This window comes from Anastrepha obliqua, chromosome 1, assembly GCF_027943255.1.
Source record: "Anastrepha obliqua isolate idAnaObli1 chromosome 1, idAnaObli1_1.0, whole genome shotgun sequence".
In the NCBI taxonomy this organism is placed as follows: domain Eukaryota; kingdom Metazoa; phylum Arthropoda; class Insecta; order Diptera; family Tephritidae; genus Anastrepha; species Anastrepha obliqua.
Genome location: NC_072892.1, coordinates 125995152 through 126021086, shown reverse-complemented (window position 1 = coordinate 126021086; position 25935 = coordinate 125995152). Strand labels below are relative to the sequence as shown.

Sequence of the window (25935 nt, the reverse complement as noted above, 5' to 3'; positions counted from 1 at the left end):
ATGGCTGTCGCTTTCTAGATATTAAAACGAAGTAGGTTAAGAATTATTGCCAAATTGCGCTTCATTTTTTTAAGTTCGGTTTTGTCCTTTTCAGCGACCAGATAATTGAGTCATAGTGAATGCTTGATGAAGTGTAGAAAGTCATGACTTGTTTAGTCCGCTAGACAAACGATGAAGTATCGAAAGAGCAGTGGAATGCGAGACATCTTTATTATTATTATTATTATTAGGGTACGGCGCACTGTGACCAAAAGGATCTGCTGTGCAAAGCCTAGTGAGGTACCCCATTTTTTTAGGCTTGTTAAAAATTTTAGAACATTCTGCGGCTTGTTCTTCAATAGTTTATATGGATCTACCAAGGCGGTTGCGCCTTGACCTGTTGCCCTTCCTTTAGCTCTTAAGGACAGCCATACTAATTGCCTAGGTACCCTATTGAAGGCTGAAGACCTCCTTTAGATCTAACGGGTGGCGCAAAATTAACCATTCAACTTTTTACTAAAAAAAAAAATATTTTCAATGACGGAAATCTTTATTTTGACCCTTACGTGCTCCATTGCTTGTCTGTTTGTATGCTGCAGCTGTCTCGCTCACAAGTGTCAAATATGATTGCCGTAGGACGATATTTGCAAATATTATAAATCTTTCCATAATTGATTAGATTTGCGCCACCTGTTACAAAACCTATATGCAGATTTTTCTTTCAACTGCGGAATTTTCCGTTAGCGACCTCAGTAGCCTAGCGTAATTGCACCTGCCTGCCATCCTAGCGGCTGTGAGTTCGTATCCCACGCGAGCACGGTCCTCACACTTTTTGAAATTTACCTACTTGCCCTGTTTCTAAAAACAAATAACAAAAAAGCTCCTTTACTTCCTTACTCCCGCACAATAGTCAGCGCATTATTAGCATTGTGGCTGCTAAAACAAGGAAAAGCACACAGTTACACATTGCATCAGTGGCGCCAGCAAGAGGAAGCGGGCAGCCGCGGTAGTAGCGCAACCACATCAAAATTTAGCGAAGTCCTCAACCATCAAGGATCGCATACCTTCTGCCAAAAAAATGTGACACACAGATGGCGCTCCAAGCAGTAAAAAGGCGTTGTTCCTAGGCAACGACAGGTGGGCATTCCCACTACTTAGGACTGGTAGCAGGAGGCTAATCACCTTCCCTGTCAGAAATCAAAAACAGATTAACGAAACCAACGCAAGACAAGTCTTGTCGAGGCCCTATGCTCCCGAGAGAGGAGTGAAGAAGGAAAAAAAATGTTACGTTACTATTCTAATTGCGCAACTGTTTTTGGCTTTCTGGCTACGAATCCGCATTTTTTTGTGTTATTTCTGCCATGTTTTCAATGCGATCTCTTACAACCCCTCTCCATATCTTAAGAGTGTGCGCCGTAAGTTTGAACCTTCTATAGCCTTTATATATTCCATGCGGGCACAGCACTGATTTTGATAACTTTTTCAGTTTCAATGCTTTGTTCACTCGTGCATCGTTCGTTAAGAGCGTTAAGTGTCAAGACTAAAAAAGTATCTCTGCCGAATTTGCCAGTGGTTGATTTACTAAGATGGTCAGATGTGCGTGCAATGTCAAAGTTCGAGTGCAGCCATAAAATAACCCTTTACTTGCATGTACAACTCTACGTACGCAAATTTTTTTATGACTGAATGTTGAACGAGTTGCATAAAAAACATAATTAAATGTTTCGAATAAACAATGTCATATTTGACATTTTTTTTTTTATTTTTTTTCTTAGTTTTTTTTAAGCTTGTGTTAGTTCAAAGCAAATATCACCTTAAGTGGTCATTGTGAAAAATTGTGATGAGATAAAATTTGTGGTTTTCTTAATGTGAATGCTAATTACTTATATGTAGATGTTGGCCTTCAAAATTTTATATATGAATTTATTTGTAAAGAAGCGGTTTATTTAAATTAAAAAATTGAAAAAAATATGTGTGTATGTATGTCCGTATATATATAGTTTTTGTTTTTCAATTTTACTGCTAGCTGTTAATGTTAAACTTGTGTGTTTTTGTTATGCTTGTATATAAACTCGTTTTGAACTTAGTAAAAAACTGGTGTCAGTTAATCCAGCAACACAAGCCTCCAGCTGTGCCGAGATGAGCAATAATTGATGCAAATATGATTTTAAAAACATTTTATATTTATATATTTTCGGCGCTTTTTCATTTGGCTAATACGTAAACTGGTTTTATAAGGCGCCAAATTGTGCCACTTGTCAAGAGTTTCGCCCACAAAATTTAGCTCAAAAACTTAAGTGGTTAAAATCACTTGCTTTCGTGATTTTTATTTATTTAATTATTATTTCTTTTTTTTAAATTAATTTAAAGCACGTATGTATTTTGTGCTAGTTTCCCTCAAAAGAAATAAAAATATGGTAATATAATAATAATAAAAAAAATTTGATAATAATAAACCCAGCGATTGTGCTTCTGCCGCCCAACCGACACAGTTTATTAAATCTCAAGAGCTAAAGGTAATCGTGAACGTTCTAACCAGGCAACGCTTGGGTTAGAAGTTTAAAATGTCAACTGTACAAAATAATAAAATCACATATAAAAAATATAGACATTACGAATAAGTGGTGAATTTCAATATTAGTGAGCCCCCATTGCGGATGCCGCGCAGTGTAACGTCCTCTTTTAAACTGTGACCAAAAATAGTAAACGCACTGCGATTTCGTTGAAGCTCCGTATGTGTGCTACTAACACTTTTCACTTTCATAGACGTGAAATATGATTTCAATCGGAGTTCTGCCACTCCTACCACCAATGTGGGCGGGAAACTTAAATGCGAAGATATTTTGATGAAGTTCGATTTACGCTCATGGTTAGCTGTAAAAGGTTATAAAGACGAAGAGTGGTCGCAATAGATGCACTGTCGCGCTGGCCACTCATAGCTTATGAGCTTGAAATACTCCATTTTTTCTTATTTAAATCAGATGGTCTTTAATGTACGGTACTTTTGGCGTCCCTCACTCGAACTCGGTTGCTAAATATTCGTAAATAATATCCTTGCGCTGAATCTGTTTTTTAAAAAAGTTAACAAAATATTTATTTCAATTGTTCATGGAAAGGACTGAAGAGCTGGCTAGGCAGACGACGGCTTAATCGCAACATGAGAATATTGGAGTTCCCTTGAGAACCTCTGATCTACTCCTGCAAAGATGTGCCTTTCACCAACACAGCTAGCTAGTGCGCAAACGTACAAAGTCGTAAAATCCTTCTGCCCACGGGTAGATCGGGAGCGCTCGAAGGAACTTCTAAACTTAACGGAGCCACAGCTCTCGACTTTGGCAGCTATCCCTACCGGGCATTGTTCGTTAGGTATCCACGCGGTGAGACTTGAGATTGTTTCAAGTCCTTTCTACAGAAGCTGTCTGGAGGAGCAGGTGGAATCATCTCAGAACTTTCTGCTCAGCTGCCCTGCTGTCGTCGAGCAAAGATTTAAACATCTCGGCTATTATTTTTTTGCTACACCTGCGGATATTGCGCGTTTAAGCATTACACATCTGGTGAAATTCATCAGTAGCTTGGAGCGGTTATATGAATGTGAATAGGCACTGGTTGTCATCCTCTAATCCAAAGCCCCTTCTTCCTTTTTTCCACTTATCTGGTTATTTTCCTTCTCCTTGCCGCTCTCCCCCTGTACGGTACCACAACGGACGAATTTTGAATATTTGTTCAAGCAGGCCCATTGCAAGGGCAGCCATTTATTCTATTCTATTCCACTTCAATTGTTTGCTCACAAGCTCTGGATACATCTTTGGTTTTAGGTAATTCTTAAAAAAATATGATAAATTACAATTCGCTAAGTCGAGTCTCGTTGCACTGTGAACTGTAACTTAACACGTTGAGTGCCACCATACAACAAAAAAAATGGGATTCGTCCGGCCACGATTTTTTTTACATAATACAATAGAATATTTAAATTTTTGAATAGGCCATATGATGCCACATTTGTCTCATACCCATAGGCCAAGCAGCATAAACAATGCAATGGCTCTAGTATGGCGTGAATACATTACTACTAATAGCCTCTATGAAACAGCTGCATCAGCAGAAACCGAAATCTCACACATTATACCGCGAGACCAAGTGTCACCACGAGGCCTGAAAGTCTCTTCGCACTGTGAGACCAACCTGGACTCACATGGCACTCAACGTGTTAATGTGTTTGTGGGACTATCATTCGGTGGGTCCCGATTTCCATGTGTGATAGATTTCAAAATTTAAAAAAAGTTTAATTTTAAATTACAGTACTTTTGGAAAATTTTGGTAAAGTTTTAAGTCCATAAAAAAGTTCAGGTTTTGTTAGTTAGTTTAAATTTATCCAAATAATTATAAACCAGTTTTTCTTTTTCATTTATTTTATGTCCAAAACATAATAATAGTCTTCGCGGACCTTTTGAAGGTAACATGAACTCAAATTACTAAAAATAATGAAAGAAATTAAAAAAAAGTGTTAAAAAATGCATAAAATTCCTTCATTGACATCGAAAAGTCAAGCGAAGTACAAATTGAGATCCCAATAAAGTAGGCGGGCAATTGGACCCATTGTGCGCAATTTAATCTTTAATTACACTAAAAACAAAATACAGTGAGAGTGTAGACCAGAAGTCGGCAATCCTTACTCGTGCGAGCAGTGCACTCAACACACGAATTCTTACACTCTTACAATCAGTCGCTCTTCTGCCATTTGTTGGTGCAACCGTAAGTAACGGCTTTGTTGGTAATTTTCTTATGCCACAGTAGACATGGTTGGATATATGAATAAAATGATTGAAGAAAGAATTATTTTGGATTCCAAATACGTTTGAAGGTACGCAGTGCCTTTTATAGGATTTTGAAATTCAATAATCCTAAGGAACACTTTCTGTACGCCTTCAATCTTCAAGGTAAATGCTGCTTATTCTTGTGTGCAGGGTGAAGGTAACACTACAGCTTGGCTTGCCGCCACTAAGCAATGGTGCGGTTTAGGAGTTTGACCCTCGAGCCCTAACACTCGCACTGGACCCAACTAACCCTGTTGAACGTTTTTGGGATGAAGCATACATATTTTAATGGGTTATTTAGTATTAGGATTCCAGCTAGACGTAATTAGGTTGACAATATGCCTAGTTAAAAGCAAAAATGCTGATGGCTCAACGCTTGACGATAAAGTTGGCTTGGCATCTACTGTAAGAAGCCAAAATAAGTGTTTCGGCTCGTCTGCCCAATCACTTTAGCGCATTTCAAGCTGAAATTCTAGTTGTCTAGTTAGGCAAAAATGTGACAACCTTTGTAAAAAAGGAGCAAATTGAAAATTTTAAGCATAGTTTATTTGAAATTTGTTAAGTGTTTCTGAATGATCAAAGTTTGGAACATTGGTTTTCCGAAGGTGTTTGCTATACAATGAACCAAATTCTTATACATTTTGCCTGAAGAATGATATTACCGGTGGTATTGGTAAATCAGCTAATTTATTTATTTTTTTTTTCTATTGCCGTGTCCATGTGGCTGTCAGCCCAGAATAAAACAATGAATGAATTAATTTTTTTGTTTTCTACTTTGCCAATCTTTAATTTTCTTAAAATCTACCCGATCTCCGAAGATATCTGAGTAGATTTTGTGGGGCCAAGAAAAGAGTCAGGGTGGTCGCTTCTTAACTTAACCGTACCAAAGACCTCAAGCCTGATTAGAGCGAAGCCGCGGCAGATGCACAAAAAGTGGTCCGCCGTCTCATCCTCCTCCTCACATGCTGAACAGAGAGGACTGTCTGAGATGCCTACCTTTTCTATTTGCTTTGCCCACAGAAAGTAGCCTGTCATCAGTACAATCAGCAGCCTACAGTCCTTTCTGTTTAATGGCAGGAGAATTTGTGACAGTCGATCGGGCCTGACAAGTAACATCAGTTTAATCCATCTGCAGCCTCTCTCAGCCTGCCAAGCTCGCTTGTGGGTTAGAATAACCCGTTTGATAACCGTGGCTTTGGATGAAAGCATCAAGTAGTGGTAGACTAATCAGAGCATCTAATGCCGGGCCTGAAGTAGTCGGAAAAGCTACGGTTCAACAGATGGCCAAAGGGCGTTGCAGTCTCGATAAGGTCATCCCGATTTCCACGAGAGAGAGAGTCTACGCATCCAGACCACTGATGCATAAGTGACAATATGTCTTATCATAGCCATGTAGATCCATAGGACCTTGCTAGGAGAAAAACCTGACGTTTGCTCAAAGACACCTTTGCACAGCCAAAAAGCGGCATATCTAAGCGCAAAAGTTAGCTAAGGCTCAATTTTATGTGCACCATAAAAAATTTTCTTGACCTCTTTTACCATCACTAATACAGATTCCCAAATTTGAACTAAAAAATATGTTTTAAAAATTGTTCACTACAGCCGATGCTTTTACTTAAATTTATTACTAAATATAAAATCAGCCATTACCCTCTAATTTCTCCAAACTAATTATGGGTTTTACATTACTGCGTTAATAATGAATGATTTGTGAGCAACATTTCAATTCTTCATTTTTCATTTACAGTTTATTCTTTTTTGGTTTTTTGCTTGTAACTTTTTTCTCGCACTGAAAGTTGCTTTAATTTCCCTTCATCGATGCACTTTTTAAGCACAACCTTCAGCACAATTTCTAAAATAAGAAGAAAAACAAACGCACACAAAAATAACAATATAAAGTGAAGCATTAAAAAAGTTCTTTACAAAAATTATCATTATTTTTTGGTCCAAAATTTGATCTTACTTTCATTTTTGTCCAAGCTTCGACAGCTCATTTCTGCTACGATCTGACGCTGACCGCTTGCAACCTATAATAAAAAACAATTACCCCCATACTTACCGGCGGCAATGGCGGCGACGATAACTGAAGTTGAAGTTTCAATTATAGAATTCCATGAAATCATTCAAAAGTGAAATTTCCATTTTGTTCGTTGCTCTTGCACTCACTTTCAGCTTTCGAAGATGACTGACTGGTTTTCGCGTTCAGCGCAGCGTAACTGTGTCGAGCTAATGCTTTGTCTGTATAGTTGTTGTAAAGGCCATACGGCCACTCAAAATTTATCATAACTTCTGATCTACCTCCTTCATTAAAACATACACATTCATACATATGTGTACCCACACACATGTGCGCTTGCATGTATTGGCTGCTGAAGTATTACGAGAAATGTGAGTCTGCAAAGAGAACTGGGCGTACGTGCATTTGTTGTTCCTTGATTTCTACTAATTTTATATTTCATTTGTATAAAAATATTTCGATTCGACAGCGCTTGCGTCTGATTTCAGTTTCTGATTCTATGTCTTTTTCTTCCTTTTTTTAACTTACTTACTTCTTGCCATAAAAAGGTGAACTGCTTGATTTTGTTAGATGGATATGTGTGCTAGAAAAAATTGGGTTATATTTTCTCACTACAAAGGAAGCGTAAAAACTTGGAAATGAAGATAAAACTTGAGTAAAAGTGATTAATGTCACTGTGCAACAGAATTTTTGGGACAGAAAAGCGCCCATACAATCCTGAGAGTAAATCACGAATATAACATTTTTGTACGTGAATGATGGTCTCAGTTTCCATTCACGGATCATAGCACTTAAATTTTGGTCATACAAATATTCCCATATAAAAAGTGTTATGCGTCTATTTCTGATATGAAATTTATTTTCAATATTCGAAAGTGTATTAGAATTTCCATATAAACGCTGTTAGAATACACATCGAATTATGCGCATAGTTCAGAGCTGACCTTAATCTGATGCTTTCAACAGCATGCACTGATGATGCCTGTGGGTTATGAGTTCTCGCAAAAATCATTTCAATAATTAAAACAACTTCTGAACGCGCTAGATGGCGTGTGCTGCGCAAGGGAAAGCTATCCGGGCCATTCGAAGTTCGAAGCGGAGTACGCCAGGGATATATTCTATTGCCCGTGTTTTTCCTCTTAGTAGTAGGAGACGCCCTCGATGCAGCCTTAAGCTCTCTTCATAAGTGTGGTCTTAAATGGACGATGACTAGCACGCTACACATCGATTATGCTGACGACATATGCCTCCTAGCACATTGTCTAACCGAACTTAAGATAATGAGGTCCGCGCTTCATAGGGTAACTAAGTTGGGGAGGCAAAGGTGATAAGTCTGGCAAATGGGTGTGTGGAGATTGCAGGTAACCCTATCGAAACAGTAGAGGAATTTACATACCTCGGCAGCAAAGTTGCCACGCGAGGTGGTACGGATGTAGACATATGCTCTTGAATTGAAAAAGCCGAAAGGGAGTTCGGGATGTTGTACCCTGTATGACGGCGTCAACAACCTGAGCTGCAGCTTAAAGGTCTTGAAGTCGAATGTGCTGTCGGTACTGGTGTACCGGTCAGCTTCGCTATAATCAGCCGTTTACAAGTTTGTGTCAACCGCTGTCTAACGATTATTTTCCGAATTTTCTGGCCAAAAGTAAAGCCAAACAAGGAACTGCTCGAAAGAGCAAACATGAAGCTGTTAGACATTTGAAATAGAAAACAAAAATGGAAATAGATTGGTCACACTTAACGCAAAGAAGATGGTAACATAGCGAAGAAGGAAATGGAATGGAACCCACTCACAGAGCAGAGGAAGAGCGCCTGGGAAGCCAAGAGAAACCTGGAAAAAGCTGTGAAGTGTGCGACGGCTCAACTCGGGTGAAGCTGGAAGTAGGCGAAAAAAGTTATCCAGTAAACGTTTGGCGCATAGAAAACCATACCTTAAGGAAACAATGATGCTGATGATGATATTAGAACTTCACGTAAATCATTTTTGTTGCACATTTTAACCCACTATCATCCCTTTTCGCGGAAAGTGAAATTTAAAAAACAAATGCAAAACGTCACTTTAAGGGGGTATTCTGGCCTCCAGAAATTTGAAAAAATCGATTTTTTAGCACATTTTCAAAGTTTAGACCCTCAAAAATATGCGCTTCAACGGATTTTTCAAAATTCGAATTATTTTCGGAGATACAGCGGACATACATATACATACATATACATACATATATATACTTTATACTTCTATAATATATACCTGGAAATATATATATATACATATGTCCAGAGTGATCTGTCCACATCTGTCTATCGCGCCTGCCTCTGATTTTGAAAAATTTAAGTTAAAAATTTGAAAAGGTTAAAAATAGGGTAAAAAAATTTTTGTTTTCTCAAGTTGACGCCATTTTGTAAATTGTTTTTTCTTTGATTTGGGATAATCCGATAGCGACATCCTAACTAATAAAGAATTTTTTTAATTTGTTTGCTTGGAACCATCTCAAGGGTTGGAATCATGCCAACCATGGAGCACCGTTTTTTCGTCTACAGTTTTTTAATTTTTTTTATTAATTTTTTTTTATACTTTCCCAATATTAATAAAAACCATACAAAAAAATGGATATTGAAAATGTTTTTAATTTTTTTCATCTTAATTTTAAAACTACCTTAAATTAAGACGTCTAGACCAAAATACCCCCTTAAGTCTCAGTTTTGAAAAGTAAAGTGCAAAATAAATATATGACTAAACAAAAAAAAAATTGGTGGTGGCTACCGAAACACACAAAGCGCCATTATAAGCGTTGACTTCTTTTTAAACATCCAGAATAAAACTAAAAACTATTTTTTTTATTTTTTATTTACATTTTCACTTTCACTCACATATTTCAGCCTATAAAAAAAATTTTGATACTCGTACTCGAATGAATGCCTGAATTTTTTTACATGGAAAGAACATTAAGCTCACTCAGAAAAAAAATTCCAAAAATCAGCGCGATTTTTGAGGACATTTAAACTTGCACTTTGTTACTACAATATTCAACGAGTTATAAAACTGCACAATCAAAAATTTTCTAAGGATTCTGATTAAAAAATTTGAAATTTTAATGCAAATTTGTTGAAGTTTTTTTTTAATTTAAACGAAGTACAAAACTTGTATATATACGGTTTTTGTAGGCGAACCAATTATATTTTGATAAAAAACAAATTCCTCAATTAAACGAGAAAAACATGAATTCTCAAAATTTGTGAACAAGCGCTAATGAAATAGTCACTTACATAAATTCCACACTCTAATCTGACGCGCGTTCGCACCCTAAGTCTTTGGTTTTCTCGCCTTACCCGCGACTCTGACTCATCACGAATGAGCGTTGCATATTTTAATTCGTTTATTTCTAGAAATAATTTGCGTCATACCTTTATAAATTATATTCTTAATCCTTATTGCGGTGCTGTAGCTGTTTTAGAACTAATTTATGACCCCTTTTTCTTATAATATACGCGATTTTGTATGACCAGATGTGTACAATCAACTCAGGCATTCAAAAAATTGCACTCTTTCGCACTCTAACAAACTCTGGCTTATTATTTATATTTCTCAGAAATTATCAAAAATTTAATGGCGTAATTAAGCTTGGAAAGAGCGCGTCAATCAATTAAATGCAGTTAGTTGTGGTTGCCGAACTTGTCTAATTACTTCATTGTCTCGGTAGAAATTATTTGAGAAACCAGCAATGCGTTTATAGTATATTGAAGGTATATACATAAATGGCTTTTAACGGCAAAATTCATTTCAAGGTTAGGCAACTTTTTGATTATAAAAAAACGAAAACGGCGAAATGCGGGTAATATGGCTAATTGTAAGTTATGTGATGGCACTTAAGCTACCTTTAATCCAGCACACACTTTTAAGTGTGCGGAATATAGAAATGCTACTATTGAAATTCTAAAAAAAAAAAAAAACAAAAACAAAAAAAAAAAAAATTAGGTGCTAAAGCTTCGACTTACTTCTTTACATTGAAAACCTCGTCTTCTGCTTGATTGGCGCAATAATCGCTTGAGCGATTTTGGCCGAGTTTAACCAAGTGAGCCAGAAATTTTGATATCGTGCTAACCGACACTAGCAGGATACACAAGTTAAGCCAAGTTATTCTTTACCTGATATTTCCAATGCAGAGGTGACGTTCCTTTTCCTATACTAGCACCAGCTGGCACTATGTCACCGTAAAGCTCATACATCTCATTATTCCTTCACTTGCGATACTCGCTATCACCAACATGCAAGTGGAAAACTCTCAATTATGGATCCGTGGACTAACTCGAAATGTGTTCAACAGTGCAGTTCCAAAATGGAACTATTTTTAGCTGTTCTAGCAAAATTTCAAAAGCACAAAGCTTTTCTATTTTGAGTAGTTTGAGGTACAGTCATATAAGAGGTTGTCACAGCCTTCTGGTGAGCATGAGTATTCCTCAGCTGAATTTTGTTTATCTGTGCAAACATGTTGATGCAAAAAATAGTTTTTTTAATAATATTTAAAATCAAGTATATCAGAAATGGTGCAATTTGAGACGTCATGTCATTTTACCAAGTCAATCAGAAATTACATAGATTTGAATGTTCTTAATTACCTCGCACAACTTTCCTGGAAACCCTGTAAAATATGTGGAGGTGTCTAATTTTTCGTGTGCTAGTTTATAAAAAACAAAAAAGAGAATTATCAAAAGGCACATTTCCTGCGGATCACGTAACAAAAACGGCAGCAGACTAATTGTTGTGTGCCAGACGTTTCAGCTTGTCATTTGTGGCTCAACCTTCCCCCACAATGGAATCCATAAATACACTTGCATCTCACCCAGTGGGATGACTCGTAACCAAATAAACCATATGTGCGTGAGTCCTAAGTGGGGACTGAAATGCAGTACGAAAAAAAACACACCACGCAGACATAAGCGACCAAAAAATAAACAACTAGCGCCTTTTGCGAGAAGCTACTCACCAACCACAACAACACTGATTGGAAAGTTACAAACACCACGCTCAGGCAGATCGCTCAGGAAAAACCTGGCACAATAAGTACCACCAACAGCAAGCCATGGATCTCTGGCACCACTTGGGGCATCTTAAAAGGCAACTTATCAGCGATGGCTCCCTTCGGCCAGCCTACAGTGGCGAGAGGTGGCGAAGTAAGTAAAAAAATCGGCCAGAAATGATAGAAGAAAGTTCGTTGAAGACCTTGCTAGCGATGGCGAAGCAGGAGGAGTAAGCAGCATGAGACAGATGTACCGCATAGTTGGCCGCCTAACCAACCTACGGAGTAATATCAACCAGCTGATCAAAGATCTGAATGGTGCTTTGCTGACTCCCAATGATGACCAGATCCGCAGATGGAAGGAACACTTTGAAGCAGCTAGCAGCACTGCTCTTAGCAGTATGTCTAACTTTGAAGTAGACAGCACAACAACGACCAACAATAAAATAATAACATCCAGTCCCAGCCTACCGGAGATTAAGGATGCAATTAAGGATGCAACACACTTCGGATTGTAGTACAACAATCAGTTGGATGGCGCTCCCCGCTCTACATGCTGTTCGTAGACTTTAAGAAAGCATTCGACACTATCAAACGAGACGCAATATGGCTGGACCTAAGTAGAAAGTAAGTTCCCGCCAAGATAATCCGCCTCATCAAAGCCCTCTACGAGAACTCCGAACTGGCAGTACTTCACAAAGGCGATATCAGCGATCCATTCACTACCAACGCAGGCGTCAGGCAAGGTTGTCCCCTGCCGCTCCTTCTCTTTGTCATCGTCCTTGATGACGTCATGAGACAACTGGCGCTGCACAAAAAATAGAGTTTCACCAGACATCGTGAGGACATGGACTTCGCCGATGACATCTGACTTCCCTCTCACAAATTCTCTGACATTCAAGCGAAGGCGGACAAACTAGTCGCGCTGGCACGCACTGTCGGACTGGAGATCAACATCGCCAAAGCAAGGGCGGAATTGGGGAGAATGCATATAGTATGGGGGAGTTCGCAAATCTCCCGGCGCACTGAACTATGAATATTTGGCTCATGCGTTAAGTGAGTATTGTTGTACGGAAGCGAAACATGGCTGATCTCTAATACCATCACACAGAGGCTACAACTATCTTTCTTCAACAAATGTCTCCGCATCATCTGCAGAATATTCTGGCCAACCACCATCAGTAACGCGGCATTCTGGAGATTAACGAACGAGGAACCCATCCTTAGGCAAATGAAATGCAGAAAGTGGCTATGGATAGGTCACACATTGAGAAAACCACCATATAGCATCACAAGAATTAGCAGATGACGACAACTCATGGGACGGTACAAAAACAACAACACAGAACCGTGTGCTATGGAATAGTCTTGTCGAAACCCTATGCTCTCTCTAGGAAATTTCTAGAAGTAACCCACTTCTGCTGTTTAAAGCTAAATCTATTTTTCTTTGGTAACATTTTTTCGCTACTAAAATCCTTCTCCATGTAAATTGAAGTAAATTATTGAATTGATGAAAAAGTAAATTATTCATTACTTATTAAGCCAAACTCTAATCTAGTAGAGTAAATAGTTATATGCCAAGCGCTAAACGCTTTCGAATTGCACAACAATAACAAACTTCCATATTAAAAATTCACTCAATCAAGCCCTCGAACGCTAACATCCACTATTTTTTTTTGTGACTATTAGCCCCCCTTTCTGCTATTTTTGTTGTTTTTTAGTTATTTTTAATCATTTGCTGTTCTTTTTTTTTTGCGTTTATTCGCCGCTTTTGTTTAAATCTAAGCTTTCCAAACATTTTCGCCTCATTATCTGCCGCAATAATAATAAATACTCGGCAGAACAATGGCGACAAGAATGGTAAAGAAAAACGTGGAAACCCCTTAATTGTGGGAAACTCTAAACTTCTACTCTAACCAACTCTGAATTCTGGGTGACTACCAACATCCGCACAAAATCACACAAATCACTGAATTGTGGCGCATCTAGTGACTGTTCACATACATATCCATGCACACATACATGCACACACGCATACATTGTTAACTGTCTGTTCTACTAAACTTATATTTTCAGAGATAGGGGAAACAGCTGGAAATGTGTATGTACGTATGTGAATGCGTATGCATTTCTTAAATTGTCTGTTTTTTTTTGTTTGTGTTTGCATTCATGTACGCGTCTGTCGCCGGCAGTCATTGACCGCGATTAGAAATACTAATAAATGGCTGCTCTCGTATCTGCCTGGTGTAATTAGCAGTTAAAAACTATAACTACGTTGTTTTGTTGTTGTTAGTGTTTAATTGTTCACTTTTTGTTTATTTTCAGTTTTAATATTTTATTCACTGCCGCTTTAGTTTGAATTCGTTCATTTGTTTGTTTTTTAAACGTTTTTTTTTTTTTGAGAATTAGTTCAACCTTTTTGTTTTTTATTTTTAATGGTTACTGATTTTTTGTCAGCTTAGCGTTGTGTTGTTGCCCGCCAAATTTATAAATTACTAAAATTTTTATTTATTGTTTGAAATTTGTTAAATTGTTAATTGGTCTAGCTAAAATCTATTATATTTCCATTTTGAAACATCAACGTTAATAAAGTAATTATCATTTTACGAAGCAAGCATAGGTAAGTTTAATTCATACGAGGGTTGATAGTTTTTTGATAGATACTTAGGAATCTGCATGTATTCCGTGGGTTTCCTTACCTGCCCATGCTTACGCGAAATCAATCCAGTAAAAATTTGGCATCCCAAGCAGTATTGGCTTCAACAGCATTGCAAAAATATATGCGAAATTTACACCCAGCTGGAAACCTTATGGAAATGGTAATTTTATTTTCCAGCAACACTTCTTTTATTTCAAATACTTTTACTTTTTCAAATATTGCAAATAAGCCACACTGACAATAAGAGCATGAAAAAATCTTGTTTACACAGAAATCAAAAAGAAAAAAGCGAAGCAATATTTAAGTGGATCAACATATGCCACCAGAAAGTGACCAGTGTCGTGATTGGTTCTGTAGTGCTAGTTTTATAGTTGTCACCATTATTATTATTTTTTTTTTCATGCAAACCAATTCATAAAATCAATGAGCTGGACATGCATAGATCTTTATCGAGCATTCAGGTTTTGCATTAAAATGCACTGCCACACATTTGCGAGGTTTAATTGTTGTTTACACCCACGACGCAGCAAAAATAATATATTAAATTTGCATTGGAGAATATTGTTTGACCGGAGTTTCGCGCTGGCATGCAAGCAGAGAGGTGTTTTGTGCAATAGGGTAGGCTATTTTTATGAACCTATCATTTATAATTGTATTTATGCGTTGAAGCCAGAAAATTTCAGTGCAATTCACGGGAAAGTGAATAACAGAACCGGGCTGATTTAATTATTGTATATAAGTAAAAAAGGAAAGTTTCAACTAAGGACAACCCTAGTGTGTGATTGATTGAATTATATAAAATATAAAAACATAAAGCGTCTACTAAGGACATCTATAGTGTGTGCCTGATTTAATTACATATGTTAATAAAAAAAATTTCAACTAAGGACATCCCTAGTGTGTGGTTGATTTAATTATATAATTAAAACAAAAGAAAATTGCAACTAAGGACATCCCTAGTGTGTGGCTGATTTAATTATATAATTTAAAACGAAGAAAATTTTAACTAAGGGCGTCCCTCGTGTGCGGCTAATTTATTTATATGCTTAAAAAAGAAAAAAGTTCCAACTGAGGACATCCCTAGTGTGTACCTGATTTAATTATGTTAATAGAAAATAAGAAAATTTCAACTAAGAACATCCCTAGTGTGGGGCTGATTTAATTATATCATTAAAAAAAGAAAATTTCAACTAAGGGCAGCCCTAGTGTGTACCTGATTTAATTATGTAAATAAAAAATAGGAAAATTTCAACTAAGAACATCCCTAGTGTGTACCTGATTTAATTATGTAAATAAAAAAAAGGAAAATTTCAACTAACGGCAGCCCTAGTGTGTACCTGATTTAATTATGTAAATAAAAAATAAGAAAATTTCAACTAAGGACATCCCTAGTGTGTGGTAGATTTAATTATATAATTAAAACAAAAGAAAATTGCAACTAAGGACATCCCTAGTGTGTGGCTGATGTAATTATATAATTTCAAAACGAAGAAAATTTTAACTAAGGGCGTCCCTCGTGTGGGGCTGATTTAATTATATGATTAAAACAAAAGAAAATTTCAACTAAGGGCCGCCTAGTGTGTACCTGATTTAATTATGTAAATATATTAAAAAAAATAAAAATTCAGTTAAGGGCATCCTTAGTGTGGGGCTGATTTAATTATGTAAATAAAAAAATAAAATTTTAGATAAGGGCGTCCCTAGTGTGCGGCTGATTTAATTATAGAAATAAAAAGAAGGAAAATTTCAACTAAGGAAATCCCTAGTGTGTGCCTGATTTAATTATTTAAATAAAAAAATAAAATTTTAGCTAAGGGCATCCTAGTGGGTGGCTGATTTAATTATACCTATAAATAAAAAAAGGAAAGTTATAACTAAAGACATCCCTAATGTGTGGCTGAGTTAATTAAATAACTAAAAAAACATTCAACTAAGGACATCCCTAGTGTGCGGCTGATTTATTTATATAATTAAAAAAATTAAATTCCAACTAAAGACATCAGTTAATTATACATACAATTAAAAAAGAAGAAAATTTCTACTAAGGGCATCCCTAATGTGTGCAAAATATATACATATTTGTAGTTATTTAAATCAATCTTCCAGCACATATCCGTTTGTTTTTTCTTCATAATACTCTTATTTATACCTCTCGAGCTGCCAATTGCATACAACCTTTTCCGAAATAAATTTAAATTTGAATTAATATTTTTTTTTGCATTCAAAACTTCTTTTGTTCACTATTGCCACCAAAAACTTGCCACGCTGTGAATTTGTGCACTTATTCACTCAGTGAACTTTGGATTTGTCGTTTTTCTTTTTCTTGTATTTTTTTTTTATTTTGTTTTTTTTTTTTTTGCTTTATTTTATGCATCCTTTGTGTGTCGCCCGCAACATTTCCAACCATTTTTAATTGACCTTAAAATGTTTCAGCATTTTGTGGCCACAAAAGGCAAGTCCGCAAAATAGAAATAAAAATGTGGTACAAAAAGGAAAATAGCTGCGAGGAAAACCGCCAGCTAGCGAGTGACAGGTGAACACGCTGCGCATGGCGCTGGGCCATGGCGTCATTTCGTGGCTGCGCATTTTTACAACTTTTTGGCGAGTTCAACGTTTTGTAGCTGCCATATATTTTATTTACGGCAAGTTGCAACTTGAATTTAGGTCGCATATATGTATGTGTGTGTGTGAAGGTATAATAATAATGTATTGGTATGCCGGTGTGGGTATGTGTGTTCATATGCATTGTATGTGTTGCCTTTTACAACAACTAACCAAATATTTGCAGAGCATTGCAAGCGCAGGTACTTGCTTGGACGCATTCGCTTGCCACCACTTGGCGAGTGGGAGCCGCAACTGGCAATAGCATGTCGCATACTGCTCGCGGCAAACACACACATACATATGAATGTGAATGCAAACTTATTTCGCATTTACATAAATGCATTTACAACACACACATACGTACATATGCGAACTGTAGACTGCTACTTTTGTCAATTGGCTGGAATGAGCGCCTGCAGCTCAACTGTCGTTCGCTGCCAGGAATTCATTTGCATACCCGTTGCGCACCGAATTGGGGTCAAATGCGGTTTAATGCCGTTTTAATGCAAAGGTTCAATTGCCCAAAAACACATTGAGACGCTGAGTTACAGAGTTCCCAGTAGGTAGCCAGGACGGTAAGGCGTTAGTGCCGTTAAAAGAATTTTACTAAAATTTTTTTTCTCTTGTTGATTGCCACCTTTCGATGCGTTTTGGCCGTAAATTGGAAAAATATGTGAGAATATGTAATTATGTTTAATTTAATTTTTTTTTTTCATTTTTTTCATATCATTGGGACATTAAATTTTGTAATTCTCTTCTACTCAGCAGGCGATGCGAACTAATGGCAACAAAACGTATAAAATTGAGATTATTTTTATGGGCTGAATGAGGGAAATAAAATAAAATGTCTTTTATTAACTTTTTACTGTCAACTATCTACATTTTGTTGTTTTTTTTGTGGTTTTTGTATTAAAAAAAATATTTTTTTTATTTCAAGCAAGTGGTGATTCAAGGCGATCATTTTATGTTCCATATCTACCTTCGAAACTGAGCACCAGGGTGTGTCACTGGAAGGCCTTCTACCCATACTCGAAACATAAAATGACAATTCTCTAAATAAAATTGAAAGAAAAAATTTAAAATTTAAACTATAGAGTTCAACTGTGTTATTGTATACAATAACTTTTTATTCTATGCTTTGGCTGTTGTGAGTGAGTGCTGGAAAAATGGGAAAATGAGATCCAAATGGACAGCCAATTTAAAGTGATTTATAGTTTGTATTGATAGTCTTTAGTCCCATTACTTACTTGGCTTTTGATACTTACAAAAAATATCACATCTGCTTTCTACTCAGCTTCATCGAAAGCAAATAAAGCTTGTCAGATAACTAAAATATAAAAATTTAATTAACACACATGACAACTTTGTTTATACTTCCATTGAAGAAGAAGAATACACGACAGAATATGAGACCTTCTGCAGTAACAGCAGCCAGAACACAAACTAATTCAGAGCTTTTTAGTGGATAAGAGCAAGAGTCAGACATTTACAAAGAAAATGTTGAATAGCCGGTGAAAAATTCGAGAAAAGTTGGTAAAATAGCGAATAGGTTCAATCAAAAGCACTATTTGTAAATCCTGATATATTTTTACGTTCAATGTCGAAATGTGCCGCAAACCCCTTTCTTATATTTGTCAATATGGCCGCTCCCAAAGAAGACAAGCTGCGGAGATAGTAAAAAACCCGAAAAAACAACATAGACTTAACTAACTTCGCACTACTTAAATTCTGCTAAAAAAAGGAGTCATAACAAGTTTTAGATGCCAAATCGGTGAATTCGAAAACCCCCCTACGTATATGTTTAAGATAGAAGAAAAAATATTATACAATTTGATCACCATAACGAAAACGCCTAAACACTAGTTTCAGATCAATTTAGCAAAATAGTAGGCTCGAGACCATAGAGCACTGTGCGAAATTTTCTTTGTCATTAAAGAACAAAAGTAAGCTTAAAAACCTAAATAGACGAAGGTTGCATTTCCTATTTTGTGCACAATAAAGAAAACACAGTAAAATAGTAATTAAAATGGCTTTATCGTTTTTCAAAATATTCTCCTAAGTCAATACACTTCTGCATTCGCTGTAATCAATTTTCAAAGCACTTTTGCCACACAAAGGTGGATACCTCCAAAACGAGCTGTTTAAGGGCTTCAGCAGCTTCTTCAGGCGTTGAAAAACGTACACCTCGCATTTTATTTTTGATGTTCGATAACAAAATGGAATGATTAGGTGCCAAATCAGAGCTGTAAGGCGGATGGCCTATTAGTTCCATCTTTAATTTGGTTTTCCTCAATTCTCCGAAAACTTCTGGCAATGAGAAATGATTATTTTAAGTTTCTCTAGTGGCACAGTTACGATGATTTTCTTCGGCTTTTGTTGAATTAAGTTCCTTTCGAGACACCTGTAGTATCGGATGTTGTTTTGTTTCCGGCTCATATTTTTTGTTTTTTTTTGTCGGAACGAACTAGCAAGTACAGCACTCAGACAACATTAAGTCCATTGTACTGCACTCGGATTCCCTTTTTAGTTTTCTTTAAATCTACCCAGCCCACGAAGAAACCTGAGTAGATTTTGTGGTGCCAAGGAAGGAGCCAGGGCGGTCACTTCTTAAAACAGCAGTGCCAAAGACCTCAAGTCTGATTCGAGCGAAAGCCGGACAGACGCACAGAAAGTGGTCCGCCGTCTCATCCCCCTCTCCAAATGCTGGGAAGAGTGCACTGTCTGAGATGCCTACCTTTTTCATGTGCTTCGCTCATAGAAAGTGACCGTCATCAACCAACTAGCTGCCGTTAGTCCCTCCTGCTTAATGACAAGAGGATCTGCGTTAGTCGGTTGGAAATGACAGGTAGCATCACTCTGGTCCATCTGCAGCCTCTCTCGTCTTGCAAAGCTTGATTATGCAGCTCATATGTACGGATCCAAAATTTGTCACCTTTTACAATGTCACAGACGTGCCACCTTGAACCACCACGGCTGAATTTTTCTTACATTTCTTTACACCAATTGACACAGCACAACAACTGTTTCTGGCACAACAAAGGTTTTTGGGCGGCTTTCACGAATCGTAGCATCGGCGCTCAGAAAGGCACACGTTTTACTAACGTTTTCCAGTGGGTAAGTGTAGTGCCAACGCCTACAAATTGAAGTAAATTGTCCAATGCACTCCTTTTTCACGAATCCACGTCGAAAATCGTAATAAATCATCGCATAAAAATGTGTGCGAGTTAATTCCAGTTTTGGGCGAGATAAAGGTTTCAACTTGAAATAGTTTTTTCTAATAGCTCCGAGTGTATTTCTGTCTTGAAAAACCACCTCTTAAATACCATTGCCGTTCGGCTTAAAACTGTAAGTCCCTCCATTTGTGATACAACACCAGGACGCACACCACAAATAAGAGGAGGACCTCAGCCACTCACCTAACAAAAGTATGTATACGCATTTTTTATTATTATTATTTTTACTTTTATTTAAATATTTCAACCCGCCGTATTTTAAAATGAGTAGTTGCAGTATTTTTTACTTTGGAAATTGCTTCCTTTGACTTTCAACTTTAGATAGTAGTTAAAAAGTTTTACATAATTACAAAAATGTTCATACATTTTTAATTAAATACCCGCTGAGACAGATTTTTGTAAGAGGAGCAAATGAAAAATTGTTTGTGAGCATAATTTTTAGTCTTTTTATTTCATTTCTTTTAATTTCACACAACCTATATTGCAGATATAATTACTTCAGAAAAGAAGAAAGCGATAATCGCTTAAAAATAATGGTAAATTAGCACTTTTTCCACCAAATCACAGTTTAATGTTCTTGGCCACTTATTTTGTATTCCCAAATATACACAAAATAAGCTTTCCGTTAGGAGCAGCATATTAAAAAAAATTACTATCCTCCACTCATAAGTATGTGTTAGCGCATAGAGCAAAAATGGGTTACACATCGCACTCGCCGTAACAACAAAAAAAAACAAAAAAAAAAAAAACAGACATCAATGTTGATGATTATGATTAGGGTAATGGTGGCTGTGTGCAGCTGCTTTCACTGGGCACTTCTTCAGTATTACGAGTATGTTTTGGTTTTTATTTCGATGCATCTATGTGAGTAAGGGGTGTTTTTTAGAGGCGGCGAAACTGAAATTATCAATTGGGCACAGAAAAATTGCTTTTAATACTCATGAATTGACTGTATCTGACAGAAAATTGTATGGCGTAATTTGGAGGTCCAATTTTTGCACACTCCTTGCAGTAAATGAGGCTCAATTTCCGCAATAAATCTTGAAATATTGTCTCTCAAGTTTTAAATTGTTTCTGAATTATTGGCGTAGACGTGCGAATTTTCATTTTCCCAAGTAGCATAATTTATAACAGGTGACCAATTAATAGCTCCATTTCGTGCATTATAAAGGGTGGTTAAGTTTCAAGGGCCGGTGTTGATTTTGAATAAAATACAATTTTTTTAGGAAATTATTTTCATTTCTCTTTATTATGATAATATTAGCCAAATGGCCGCCGCGGCACACCTCCATCCTATGGTCCAAATTTTCGATGACGCTGAGGCATAATTGAGGTTCTATGCCGTTAATGTGCCGAATTATCTCATCCTTTAGCTCTTGAATTGTTGCTGGCTTATCGACGTACACTTTTTCTTTGAAATAACCCCAAAGAAAGAAGTCCAACGGTTTCGTTGACGTTTAGGTGTGGTTCACATTCAACATCGGCCCTTGAAATTTAACCACCCTTTATTAAATATACATTCGCTCCTATGAGTGGAGTGATGAGTTTCGGCAAGCAACTACAATTTTCACTTGACACCCCAACGTGAAATAAATTGTCAAGTTGTAGGGCTCCCAGCTGTGAATTTCTTTTGAAATATTCACGCAGATAATTTTTTTCCATTAGCAATTCAACCAAATGGGTAGGTGTTGAATTTTTTGTTACCAAATAATTTGCTCGGATTTTTCAGTTTACAGTTTTTGCAATAAAGTTTTGATGGCAGATCTTACTTTACTAGTAAATATAATAATAATAATAATTGGGGGATTCTGATGTTTTTCCACAAATGGAAGATCTACAATTGTATAGCGCCTCCGAATGGCAGATGGTTTTTTATGAAACTATTAGCAGCCTTACTAGATGATGACGTAGTCTCCATTACAAAAAACTTCAAAGAGTACACCAGAGTAAAAATTTTTAGATTTGACATAATCCCAGATTTAATGCGTAATTTAGTATCAAATTCATAATTTCCAACGTATCTGCTCTGAAGTTTTTTACCTAACAGTTTAAACTTTCTCTCTTTCTCTCCCTCCGTCATTGTGATGCTCCGTGACCATCAACATATCACCAGATTACACTGGCCCGTAAACTGCATTGAATGGCGACTTTTTCTGGCTGTACTGGTTTTTTCACAAATGACTTGGATTGTGTTGTGGAAGCGACGGATAGATTTTATCGAATTAATCGCCCTAATAAACAGGTACGAACACCATGAAATGTGGTTAGAATCGGAAAAATCTCTCGAATTGAACCATGATTTTTTCAATAAAATTTAATAATTTCTAAGCGCTGCTCCGGCGTGGGTCTATTCTTAATGAATTGTCAAGCCTAACTAACCTAAAAACGAGCGTGATCAAACAAATCGGCTATCTCAAAAACGGTGTTGGCCATTTGAAGTTCTTCACTGCTAGCAAAAAGCACCTCTAATATAAATTTTTAAATACTTTGTGTATAACAAATAAGCGCATACTTAAGGTTCGTACGCTCGATTTTAAAACTTTAATTTTTTCTTAAGCTTCTTATTAGGCTTCATGTAGACAATTAATTATGCGCGCTTGCAGGTAAAATATTAAGGGCTACATTTTTTTTCTTTCATTTTATTTTGGTTTTTGTTTTTTTTTTTTTTGTTTGCTAAATTTTGCTTTAGGCTCAGTATTATTTTGCGCTTGAGGCGCATTTATTTAATTATGTTACTCATATGGGAAGAGCTGATGCAAAAAGAAAATGTTGAATTTTTATTTAATTACACGTTTCACATTTAATTTAATACTTCCGTTCGCTGCCTTTAATCTTTTGTACTCATTTGCTCATTCTCCGATTTATACTTGTAAGTTCGTCGTTTTTCTTGTACAAATTGCAGCTAAAAAAGCTATCGAATGAGAAAAAATGTATGTTGCGCCAAGAGAGTTCATTAACTTGGCTTGTGGCTTGCGTGCTGCTTACTCTGATTATTGTTGTTGGCAATCAATAGCCAATGACCATTTTTTTCTGCTTGGGTTGCCGCACAATTCCGGAAATTAATACGACAACAATTGGTCAGCAGTTTGTTTTTATATGAGATTTTGAGTATTTATTTTACTACATTTTATTTTTTTTGTACTTCTGCATTGCTTAACCGAAATATTTCGTAACATTTCGGCCATTCTTATCGCGGTAAGCAATTTCACCAGCGCTGATTGAGACATTTGCCATTTAGTTTTTTGCTTTTTCACAACCGAATTGTAACTAATTTCTTGAATTACGCTGATGCTGAGTTTCCTCAATACATTTTCTTTTTTGTTTCACTTACTTTTTTACTTAATTTTTTTCTTTGCTTATTTTTTGGTTTGTTGTTTTTTTGTATTTTTTTTTTATTTGCTTTTTTCTGTTTCTTCCCCCTGTTTCAGCTAACTTAAGCACATTTATGGAGGTTTAAATTTTTTTGCTATACTGTAGCAAATCGGTCGTACTTATTTATTTATCTATCTATTTTTGTTTTTTAATATTTCATGCTATTTTATAATATTTTGTCGCACCAATTAAGCATCGTGACAAATGATTTTCTTCAATCGGCGCTGGTTGGCTGGTTGGCTCGTTTTCTAAGCTCAATTCTGACCTTTCGATGCGGCTTAGCTGCCATTGCTGACTACTAAGCTCACCAGCTGAGTCAAAATTTAAATTTTAATTGCTTTAAAATGCAAAATTAATTGGGAATTAAAATGATTTTTTAATTTTTTAATGCCATTTTTATATTCAAGGTGTTTAATTGGAAAATGCGAAAAAAATGTTTGCTGTTTTTATAGCCATTTTAGATTTTTGAAGTTTTCTTGTTGGTATGTTGGCAATACTGATTCTAGCGATAAAGCTATAATACTTGAAAGTTATACAAATTAAAAATCTTGACGCACTTCACGAAATCTGCCGTCAAGTTTGCTGCTATCAGACTAACCCTCGCGTCAACTATTCGAGCAACCATGAAATGTGTTCCCTCCATGTCTACTAAAGATTATAAACAACTAATGTACATACATGGATACATTCATATGTATCTTTTATATGACTCACAAACGTCGTACATTGCTCAGTGAAGGAATTGTTGTTGTTAAAGAGCTCAACGTTATCGCATACCCCAATTAGTTGCTTCTACCTTAGTTGCAGCAATTAGAATTAGCGTAAATCGAATGCGGGAGGTACATGGAAGATTTCACGTAAAGATTTTATTTTATGAGCTTATAAGATTCAGCTCGTGAAGGAATTGATTATCATACGCTCGTTAGGTGGGCCGAAAACGATTATAAACTTGAGCTTCATTTCTACCATAAGGTTTCGTTTAGCAATGCGACTTATTTAGGACAACCACACCAAACAGAAGTCGCCATTTTGATCGGGCTTCATTGACCTACAAGTGTTTAGGAATTGAGGCCTTCGGTATCGCCCACTTTTAACCAGCTTTGCCTTTTGCAAAAAGTATAGTTGCTGTGTATCAAATGGAGAGTTGTTCTAGCTGCTAGTTGCCGTACTTCTGTAATGTCAATATTTTTTATTATATTTCATATAAATAGAAACAAAAAAATATAAATAAATACAGAGTTATTTAAAAAAAACAAAAAATTAATTATTTCGCATTTTCCAACTTTCATATAAATGAAAACAAAAAAAATAAATAAATACAGAGTTATTTTCAAAAAAAAAATTATTTATTTCGCATTTTCCAATTTTCATATAAATGGAAACAAAAAATAAATAAATAAATTTAAAGTTTTTTTTTGAAAAAAAAATTTTTTTTTTAATTATTTCGCATTTTCCAACTAGACAGCCTTTACTAATGGCAATAAAAATTTAAAAAATATTTCTCATTTCCAATTAATTTTGCATTTTAAAGTAATTAAAATTTAAATTTAAACTCAGCAGGTGAACTCGTCAGCAGTGGCATCTAAGCCGCATCGAAAGTCTGAATTGAGCTTAGAGGACAAGCCGCTAGTAGCAGAAAATCATTTGTCACGATACTTAATTGGTACGAAGAAATATTACAAATAATTAAAAAAAAAATAAATAAATAAATAAATATGTGCAACTAATTTGCTGCAGTATAGCAAAAATTTTGTAAACCTCCAGAAATGTATTTAAGTCTGCTTAAACAGGAGCAACATAAAAAAAAGCAAAAAACCAAAATCATCGCTTGTTTCGACTAGATCAGGGGCTCTAAAAAAAGGTTAAATATTTATAAAATGTGCATCTCTGAAACCAATGAACCTGTAAACTTTTGTATATAAAGGGTGACCAATTTAGAGGCATCGGATTTTAAGTTGAAATAAAAAAATTAAAATTCAAATTCATTGGGCAATCTTTATTATTTTTGTGTGGAACCATTCATGGCATCTATTTTTTTAAAGAAAATTCTTTTCAAATCTTGGCCACAACTGCACCGTAATTCGGCCATGCGTAAACTCCAATTTCGGATGACTCGCTGGAGGACTTCGGTCGGTATCTCGTGAATAACTTTAGTTGGCTGAGTGTTGGCTTTCAATGCCTCAATCGAAGCTGGTTACTCCACAAAGCATTCAGACTTTACATACCTCCATAAATAAAAATC

At 36.1% G+C, this 25935-nt stretch overlaps 1 protein-coding gene across 1 annotated transcript in view; it reads left to right on the top strand.

Annotated features, from left to right (window-relative positions):
• The window catches only part of LOC129236030 (cadherin-99C), a 300265-nt gene that overhangs the window by 15211 nt on the left and 259119 nt on the right, over positions 1 to 25935 (top strand). The window lies entirely within an intron of this gene.